Here is a 10,547-nt window from a genome sequence, read left to right as displayed (position 1 = left end):
CGCTGAGCCTGCGCGTCCGGAGCCTGTGCTCCGCAACGGGAGAGGCCACAGCAGCGAGAGGCCCGCGTACCGCAAAAAAAAAAAAAAAAAAAAAGCAGCCGACATGGTCACTCACTGTCTTGGTCAGCGAGTACATTTCTAAGTACTTCAGAATGCGCATTAACAAATTCAGTCCTCCCAACTACCCTATAAGGTAGCCACAATCATAACCTCCATTGTACAAGTGAGGAAACTACAGCTCAGAGAGGTTAAGTAACTTGCACAACATCACACAGCTGGTAAGTGGTCACACTGGGTTAGGAATCCAAGCCTGTCCAATTCCAGAGCCCTTGCTCTTAACCTTCATTCTATGCTGACCTCTGATGTGGCCCTGGAGATAGCGGGACGGGTGTCACTGAGATGATCTCTGAAGGACCCCAGGGAATCATTATGGCAAGTGGACAGTAGTCCTGGTCAGCTTTAATTGGACAACCAAACTGAGAGCAGCAATGTCCCAATGTTCCAATGCAAGGGGACAGCCAAGAGGACCACCGAGGAACAGTCACCTGTATTTTATGAAAATCACTACAATGGCAGCAGTCAGAGAGTGAATGCCTAATGGATGGAAAAATTCCAGTCCAGGCTATAAGAGTCAGTGACAGCAGGAGGGAGAGCTCTGCTCTGGGGTCAGAGTTAGTTCTGGTTCAAATCCCAGCTCTGCCGTGACCTACCCATGCAACCTTGGACAAGTTACATAACCCCCCTCCAGCCCCCAAGTTCCTCAAAGATAAAATGGGCCATTGGGACGGAAGGGGGAGGGTGATAAATCCACCTCAAAGATTGTTGGAAAGACTACATTGACTGGGTAGGCGTATCAGCCAAGCTTTAGCAGGAATCCGAATAGCAGGGATCCAATAGCACCGTCGCTTTGGGTAATTTGGGGAAAGTTTTGAAAGGGGGCTTTATAAAAGTGAGGGGAGGATACCGTAAAACCACGTGTAACAGTGCAGTACCCCAGAGCCACGGCCCATTACTACTCTAGGAAGCAGGGGAGGGTGTGGTAACCAGAACTCTGAAATAAAGGACCGTCAGCAGAATAGTCCCCCAAAGATGTCCAGGTCCTAATAAATCCCAAAGCCTGGGAATGAGTTACCCTACATGGGAAAAGGGGACTTTGCAAATGTGATCTTGAGGTGGGGGGAGGATACAGAGTGATTGGGGTGGGCCCAGTGTAATCACAAAGGTCCTCATAAGAGAGAGAAGAGAATCGGAGAAGTTGTGATGACAGAAGCAGGGGTGGAGGGCTGTGGAGCCACGAGCCGCCAAGGAAGGCAGGCAGGCGGAGAAGCTGGAAGAGGGAAGGAAAGAATTCTGCCCCCCAGAGCTTCCGGAAGGAACACAACCCTGCTGACACCTTGACTTTATTTCCTTGAGACTCATTTCAGACTTCTGACCTCCGAACTGTAAGATTTGTGTTGTTTTCAGCCACCAAATGTGTGGCGATTTCCTACAGCAGCCATGGGCGACTAATACAGTGGAGGATGGGTGCAGAGCGCTGCCCTGAAGAAGGTGTGACCTTTCATCAGCCAGGCCAGCAAATCCCCGCAGAAAGCAAGCAGAGGAAACAAAACCCTGACCTCACTCTCCTCTGGAGAAGAAGGTGCCAAGAACCCAACTGAAGCCAGAGGGAGCCATGTCCACACAGATCAGCTTCTGGGGCGGAGTGCAGGGAGCAGAGGTGGGGACAGATGGGAAGAGACAGAGAGGTTCTCCAGCGCCACAGGGAGACCTGGAGAAAATCGATGTCAGCTCACACACTGTACAAGAGCCGGGGGCCACGCCTGAGGGGCCTGAGTCCTGACAAAGAGCAGGACGCCCACAGTGCGGCGGGAAAATCAGACTCACCCTTAACCCTCAGATCAGAACCCCAGCAAGACAGACTCGGATCTGGGGCATGGAGGGTGGAAATCCTTCCAGAGCTTCCTGCGGTGTGTGTGTGTTGGGGGGATGCCTTGAATGATCTAATAGGAGCCAGTCTGCAGAGGCGATCAACTCAGAGGCCACCACCCCTCCTCCTGTCTTAACCACCAATCCCAGCCCTGGCTAGGCACCCCACACACACCACACCCTTCAAGGATGAGATTGTGCTGGATGGAGAAGAAAGCCCAGGGTCCCAGGCATTGGCTGCCCCCCCTAGCCTGGCTCTGGCCAACTGCTACTGCCCACAGTACCAGCTGGGGACATGCTCAGGCCCTGCTCTCAGAAACTAACATTCACAGGCCAACTTAGCTGAAACATGCAGCCTGGCACTAGCCAAGAAGGCAACTGTGCAGATTAAGAAAAGCTACCGTTTCCTTAAGACATTTTCCTGCCATCTACTGGGGGTCTACAGTAACTGCACATATCCAAGATGACAGTGAGGAAAACAGGGGCCCCCTGGAATTGTGCAATGCACAACCTGCACAACTGTAAGTGGCAACCCCCCAGCCTGTCACAGAGCCCTCATCACAACTGGATGATAGTGACTGTGGCCTTTTTTGGTTTGTTGTCTGTCTCCCCAGCCCCCACCGAAACTACCATCGGTGCCCCCCGGCCAAGACCTCCCGGAACACGCCTCTAGATGAACGCACTGGGCTGTGCACTGTTGCAGTGAGAGAACACAGGGGAGAATATACTGTTGGGTCATGTTTCTATGAAGCTCAAGAATGAGTAAAATGAATTTACGGTGTCCAGGGTCAGAACAGGATGGGGTGTATATTCACTGTCAGTAGAGTAGCCACTATGCCCTGTGATGACTGAGCACCTGGAGTTCAGCTGGTCTGAACTGGGACGTGCTGGAAGCATCAACTATACTTCGAAGACTCAGTGTGAGAATCAGAGTGCAAAGTGTCTCATGAACGATAATATGATAACATTCTTGACAGACTGGGTTATGTTAACGCCACCTATTTCCTTTTTATTTTTTTTAACATGGCTACTAGAAAATTGTAAGCTACCTTTGTGACCTGTACTATCTTCCTATTGGACGGAGCTACTCTCACTCTTCCCTGCCTGCGCCCAGAGGGGAACGGAAGCCTGTGCCTCAGACTCAAGGTCATTCTGCAGCAGACCTCAGTGAACTGGGCATTTGTCTGCCAGCTGATCCCATCCAACTCTTCCTTTAGGAGGGTCTAGTTAAGGCGTTTTGACAGCTTCTGCAGAAGGTCTGACTTATTATTAGGATACATGGGTGTTGCACACGGGGAATCAGATCTTAAAAATTCTCTCTTCTTCCTCCTTTTTTCTCCCTCTTCCTCTCCCTCTTATCTTCCTACTCTTCCTTTCTCCCCCCCTCTCCTCTCTATACATCTGTCTCATGCCTCTCTCGCTCACCAACTTGCTTCCCTACTTCTCAGGCCACAAGGGGGGGCAACAGGCTGCCAGCTGGTCCCCAGTTATACTGCTTACCTGTAACCCCCTGGAGAGAGATCCCTCTGCCTCTGTCTCTGGGTGTCTCTCTCCTAACTCATCAGGGAGCTGGCAGTCTGGCTGTGGTCGCAGCCCGCCCTGGGCAACCAGCTCTGCAGAACGTAGGTCTCCGTCTTTCCTTCGTAATGCAGGCTGGGGAGGTGAGACCCACGGGCAGCCCCAACTGGGGGCTGGGATAGCTGAGCCTGTCAGCCAGGAGGCAGGCAACCCAGGGGCCTCGTAGGACATTCAGAAGAACAGAGCGTGGGTCGAGGTTTAAAAAGGGGGGAACCCCAACATGCCACCAAAGAGTAAAGAAAAAAAAATTGGTGAGGCGGAAGGAAAATGTTGGGATGCAGACAGAGCCACAAACTGTAAGTGGAACTGGTGGAGAACATGCTGGCAACACATTTCATCCCAGCGCTGGATCTGTCAGAGACTCACTGTCGTGACTTTGGACGTGTCCCCTCTCATCTCTGGCCCTTAGTTCCTCCATCTGCAAAATAAGCTGTTAGATACTTTCTGAGGGTCCTTACACACGTAGGAATCAAGATGTGTTTTTCATAAAGAAATGGACTACACTGGGTCATGGCCAGCAGGTATTTCTGAACCCGTGGTATGGGGCAGGCATTATTCTAGCTACTGGGGACGTGGCAGAGAACAAAGCCGAAGAAATTCTCTGCCCTCCAGAGACTGTCACACTCAGTAGAAGCTGCCAGCCTCAAGACTGCTGAGGAGAGACAAATGCTCCATTACATCTTCAAATGATATTTTTATTGGAGGCCAGGAGGAAAGGCGAGATTCTTCGTTCGTGGGATTCTCACACTAATGAGAATACCTGGAGTAATGGAGCAATTGTAATTAGGCCAGGAACTCTGCACAGGCGAAATGGCCATACATTAGAATGGGGCCATACCTAACCTTTCCTTGAAAGCCCTGAGAGGGGAGGGATGGGAGAAAAGGCTGTGCAGGGGGCAGCCTCCCCGCAAACAGCAGGTACTTGGAGGCCGCCAAGGTGGTCCCTCATTCGCAGGCCGATCAATCAAGGTGAAGTTCAAGACAGAGTCTCTGGTACAAGACATGGGAAACCCAGGGAGGAAGAGGGAAAAGCAGGCAACCAGATGGTGGCTATCCGAGGACTCAAACCTGGGCTGCCTGGCTGTCATCACGCAGACGGTGGTCATGGGGAAGCCAGGGCTCCAGCACTTTCCATGAAGCGTCTACTATTCAGGGGAAATCAGGAGCCAGGGAAGGCCCAGGTGGCCCCTCACTCCCCAGCTCTGACTCTCACCTGCTGCCTGGACCCCCAGGAGCAATAGCCTTGCAGGAACTTCAGAGCAACACCAGCTCCGCTCGTCAGCGTGGGTTACCCTCACTGCCGCCACGTACTGAGTCCAGCTGTGTGACCCGGGCAAGCAGCATCCTCCCCAGAGCTGAGGCTCGTCTGCCAAGTGGCACCTACACTGCCCACCGTGAAGCAAGGGAAAAGGCACTCAAAAAGGGGCGCTGATCCGTCCCCGGGCTCACGCCAAGCCTCCAGCGGAGCCCCTGCTATTGAAGGTTGAACTGTTGGCTAAATGCATCCGACTGAGGTTGCCTGGCCATTTCTCATGGACGAGGAGGTGGTTTGGCCTGTGACAAGCAGTAACTGGGCACGCGCTCTGGCCCTTTGCCATGCCATCAGCTTCGGGACACGCACCAAACCCTTAGATGCCCCTTCTAGCTGAGCCCCTCTCATGGCGAGGGTTCTGCCACTGAAGGGGTCCTCACCTCCTGAGAGGGGGCCATGCCCAGTGGGGCAGGAAAATGCTGACTCTAGTCCCCATTCATCTGGGTCGGAATTCAAATTCCGCCCCTGCCCCTGACTAGCTGGGTGACATTGCACATGTTTCTGTACCTCTCAGCCTTCCTTCCCTCCTTCCAGTCCGGAGGAGACTTGATGCCTGTTCAGCAGCATGTTGGCAGAGAACAGGGGGCCCAGCTGAAGGTGCCACTGCAGAAAGCTGAATGAAGGTGCAGGTGGGGTTGGGGGAACCAGCGAAGAATGAGGGGCACCTTGGGGTACAGGTGGGGGTGAAGGACCAGGGGAGGGGCTGCTGCTCTGGGGAGCAGTGAGAGCTGTGGCCTAGAAGGGCTCCCTGACCCCAACTGTGACCACAGGACAAAGAGCATAGACACGGCAAAACCACAGCCCAGCAAGAAGGGAGTGGGAGAAACAGAGACCCAGCCTTACTCTCCTCCCACACAGACCTCCTGCTGATACCTCCTGTTGGCCAAACCCAACTGGAGGCTGGAGGGCCAGGGAGGTGGGACACATCAGCATGTGGAGCCTCTCAGGGGACAGAGCAGGCCAGAGAACAGATCTGGGGACAAAAAGAAACCAGTTGGCTGTGGTAGGCTCTATAATGGCCCCCAAAGGTGCCCACATTCTAATCTCCAGAACCTGTGAATAGGTTACCCTCGTGGTAGCAATGACTTTGCACGTGTGCTTAAGTTAAGGGTCTGGAGATGGGGAGGTCATCTTGCATTATCCAGGTGGGCCCAATGTATCCACAAGGGTGCCTATAAGAGGGAGGCAAGGGGGTCAACACAGAGGGGATGTGATGATGGAAGGAGAGGAACACAGACGGAGTGGAAGGTGCTGCTCTGCTGGCTTTGGAGACAGAGGATGGGGCCACAAGCCAAGGCATGCAAGGGCTTCTAGAAGCTGGAATAAGTAAGGAAACGGATTCTCTCCTGGAGCCTCCAAAAAGAAAACAAGCCTCGTGACCCATTTGGGGACTTCTGACCTCCAGAATTGTAATGGGATAAATTTGTGCTGTTTTAAGCCATTAAGTTTGTGGTAATTAGCTACAGCAGCACTAGAGGCCTAATACACCTGCATAGTACCCAAGGGGATCCCTCTGCCTGGTCCCCAGCCCCCTGCCACCCTCCCAAATCACTCTCTGGTGTTGCATCATGTAAACCCCACTAGACAGAGGTCAGGAGGGTGACTCAGACATGGGAACAAATGCCTTGGTTAAGCAGTAATGATTCTCAGAGGGGGCAGGCCAGAGGGGGAGTAATAGGGAAGAACAATTGGTACTAGATGTTTCTTTCACTTTAACATTTGTGTTCTATTGCTTTTGCTTCCAGCTAAGAATGTTGCCTATAGCCTGAAACATACAGGATAGCCCATTCTCAAGGCTCTGACCTTTAAGGGTATAACACTTTTCCATTCACATAGAGATAAAAAGTTGCAGAACAGAGAATAACACTCATCTTGTTGGAGGTTTACAGGAACATCGCAACCTGACCTAAGGAGACAGCTGCAACAACAGAGGATTCTGGCACCGAGAAGTTTGCCGCGAGCAACAACACCCCTCCATCACCTCGCCTTTAAAAATGCTTGCTGGGCTTCCCTGGTGGCTCAGTGGTTGAGAGTCCGCCTGCCGATGCAGGGGACACGGGTTCGTGCCCCGGTCTGGGAGGATCCCACATGCCGCGGAGCGGCTGGGCCCGTGAGCCATGGACGCTGAGCCTGCGCGTCCGGAGCCTGTGCTCCGCAACGGGAGAGGCCACAACAGTGAGAGGCCCGCGTACGGCAAAAAAGGAGAAAAAAAAAAAAAGCTTTGCTGAAACCTTTTGGGGAGTTCAGAGTTTTTTTGGGAGCATGAGCCACCCGACTCCTTCCATGGCTCTGCAATAAATCTTTCTCTGCTCCAAACTCCAACATTTCGGTTTGTTAGGCCTCCCTGTGTGTCAGGGCACAAGAACTCGTCCAGTAACAGGGGCTGTGAGGCCCACACAAGCCCCGCTCACGTTTACCCCTCCAACTGCTCCCAAACTAAGCCTACAGACAGGCTCTGGGTTGCTCTCTAATAGAAGTTTCATATTTTTCTCCTTTCGTGTTTTTTTTTTTTGCGGTATGCGGGCCTCTCACTGCTGTGGCCTCTCCCGTTGCAGAGCACAGGCTCCGGACGCGCAGGCTCAGCGGCCATGGCTCACGGGCCCAGCCACTCCGTGGCATGCGGGATCTTCCCGGACCAGGGCACGAACCCGTGTCCCCTGCATCGGCAGGCGGACTCTCAACCACTGTGCCACCAGGGAAGCCCTCTCGTTTTTTAAAAAAACATCATACCGCTGTATGGACTGTCTGGTGAGGGAAGCAACACAATGTAGAACAAAAAGGCCCAGCCCAGAATCCTGGAAACCTGGATGCTAATCCCCGTCTACCCCAGCTTTGGAGTGGCATCTAGAAAGTTACTGGCCTTCTCTGAGCCTCAGTTTCCCCATCTGTACAAGAGGATGAGACTGAGGCATGCTGATTCCATGGTTCTAAACACCTCCCCCCTGTTGCCAGTCAGCCTGACCCTGTAGGAGTGGGGGTGGTCAGGGCCCCTGGAGGGCCGCCACCTCCAGAGCCCAAAGCTTTCCCGGCCAAGTCCAGGTCCTGGACCAGGAACTACAATCTGCTTGTTCTCTGCTGCCCCCTGCTGGCCGCTCAAAAACAAAGGCTTCCAGCTAGATCCCTTGGAAACAGTCAAAAGGGACCCTCAGGAGATGCCCCTGCTACTTCCTGCATGCACCGGCCTAGACCTGGCCAGCCAAGACCTCCTTGGAGACACAAGGAAGCCAGTGCAAGGACCAGAGGCCTGGCTGGGGAGGCTGCCTGCTATGGGGCCCGGAGTCGGCTCTCCCCATCTCTGCATTCCACCTCCCCCGGCACTAGTGAGATGAAGTATGAGATGCCATGAATTCTGAAAAGTGGTGATGTTGTCCCATTCGCTGCCTTTGGATGACAGTAACAAGAGGATGGTGTGTCCCTGTTCTCTCACACACACACACACACGCACACACACACACGAATTCACACAAGAGCAGCACACAAAAAGCGTGCCTGACAAGGCAAAAATTAGCAGGAGGGAGTCCACTGAGAAGACCAAGAGGGCTGGACCAGGAAAGAAAAGAGAGACCGTGCAAAAACCATGATTAAGAAGCTGAGGGTATGTCAAAGGCACATTATGATTTGTGTCCCCCATTTAAAAAGAAGACAGGCAATTAGAAATGCTCGGTGCAGACGAGGCTGGGGGAAAGCTGGCCTAGGAAGTCATGAACCAAAATGTGGCTTGATTTTAATCCACTGGATGCCATGTGAGAAAGAATTCCCAGGGCTTTTGTAATAGAAATGTCTCAAATGGCTGCTGCAGTTTGGGGGTGGGGGGGATCTCCAGTTGTTTTGAGTTCAGCACCTCCTCAACTACGAATGCCACGGTGTCTCCCGCCACACTTCACGGGGGTCCTGGCCCCTACCCCTCTTTGTTCTTGGGCTTGCAAATGTCCTGGGGCATCAGGAGGGGAGCCTTCCACCCAGGATGCACTGGACAGGACCACACAGGGTCCTGGGATACATTCAGGCATCAATCCCACTGGGGGGACCACAAATCAAGTGAGATCTTCACTGTCCCCAGGAAAAGGGGAAGTAGTGGGGACGCTGCACACAGAATATGGACAGGACAGTGGAGGCTGGGAAGCTTGCAGAGCACAGTTCCTGTCCTCAAATAATGCCATTTGCCAGGCTCTTCATCTGCTTCTGAGCTGCCCCTGAGACTCTGGCTGTCCAGACACCACCCAGGCCTTTTTTCAGGGCAGCCGGGAGCAGGTGAAGGTCCCCTCTGCTCTCATCCCACAGCCTCCACCCTGCTCCGCCTTCTCCAGCTCAGAGCCTTCTTTCCGGCCTCAGGACATTCCTCCCTTCCGTCTTCTGCAGGTCATATGCCCCCTTCCTTGGACTTACTTTAAAATCTCCACCTGGTTCTCTGACAGTATACCTGGCAGCCCATCAGACACCGAGCCTGATTCAACCAAAAATTAACCCTCTTTCCTCCACGGTCGGAGGACTTAAACCTCAAATCTCCTAGTGCCACAAAAGGGAAGAAGAAGGCGGGGGGGGGGAATCCCATGTTAAAATAGACGCTGCCACTCCAGTAGCCAGGAATATCCTCGTTCTGGTGGTCCAGGGGTCATGAATTTGGAACCACAGAAAACTGCAATTACACTACACGGCCATATTCAGGTAAATGATGTCTATTGATTTTTCAGATTTTAGAGTCAACCAATGAACAAAGCATAGAAGACTTCATTTTGGTGACAGACAGAACACAGACGTTAACAGCCAGGATGATGGGAGAGTAAAGGTACATCAAACCGGTTAGGGAGGAAGAAGTGGGACATGAGAGGGGAGGTCCCAATGCTGCCACCCTCATCCTACACAAAAGAGAGTCCCTGCAGCCCAGCAGAGAGTTCTAGGTGAAGAATAAATACCAAGTTACAAAAATAACCAAGCAAAGAACCAGCGATGTAACTATCCGAAATTAGGAGAAGGGAAGGGAAGGAAGGGATCAGAAAGCATCAAAGCATTCAATTCTCACTTTTCATTGACGTGGGGTAAAAAGCACACGTTGGAGGGCTTCCCTGGTGGCGCAGTGGTTGAGAGTCCGCCTGCCGATACAGGAGACACGGGTTCGTGCCCCGATCCGGGAAGATCCCACATGCTGCAGAGCGGCTGGGCCCGTGAGCCACGGCCGCTGAGCCTGCGCGTCCAGAGCCTGTGCTCCGCAACAGGAGAGACTGCAACAGTGAGAGGCCCACGTACAGAAAAAAAAAAAAGAAAGAAAGAAAGAAAAAAAAAAAGCACACGTGGGGAAGCTGATTTAAACATAGGGAGATAGAGAAAACTACCAAAAGAGTAAAACACAGGGTCCATTACAACTGCTAGCTCGGGGCTTCCCTGGTGGCGCAGTGGTTGGGAGTCCGCCTGCCGAGGCGGGGGTGGGGCCGCGGGTTCGTGCCCCGGTCTGGGAGGATCCGCTCCATTACAACTGCTAGCTCGGGGCTTCCCTGGTGGCGCAGTGGTTGGGAGTCCGCCTGCCGAGGCGGGGGTGGGGCCGCGGGTTCGTGCCCCGGTCTGGGAGGATCCCACGTGACGCGGAGCGGCTGGGCCCGTGAGCCATGGCCGCTGAGCCTGCGCATCCAGAGCCTGTGCTCCGCGGCGGGAGAGGCCGCGGCGGTGAGAGGCCTGCGTCCCGCAAAAACAAAACAACAACAACAAAAAACTGCTATCTCTAGGCTAAGGGATGGGA

Source organism: Mesoplodon bidens (assembly GCF_964165515.1).
Source record: "Mesoplodon bidens genome assembly, chromosome: 19".
NCBI lineage: Eukaryota > Metazoa > Chordata > Mammalia > Artiodactyla > Ziphiidae > Mesoplodon > Mesoplodon bidens.
Note: the sequence above shows the minus strand (reverse complement) of the source record.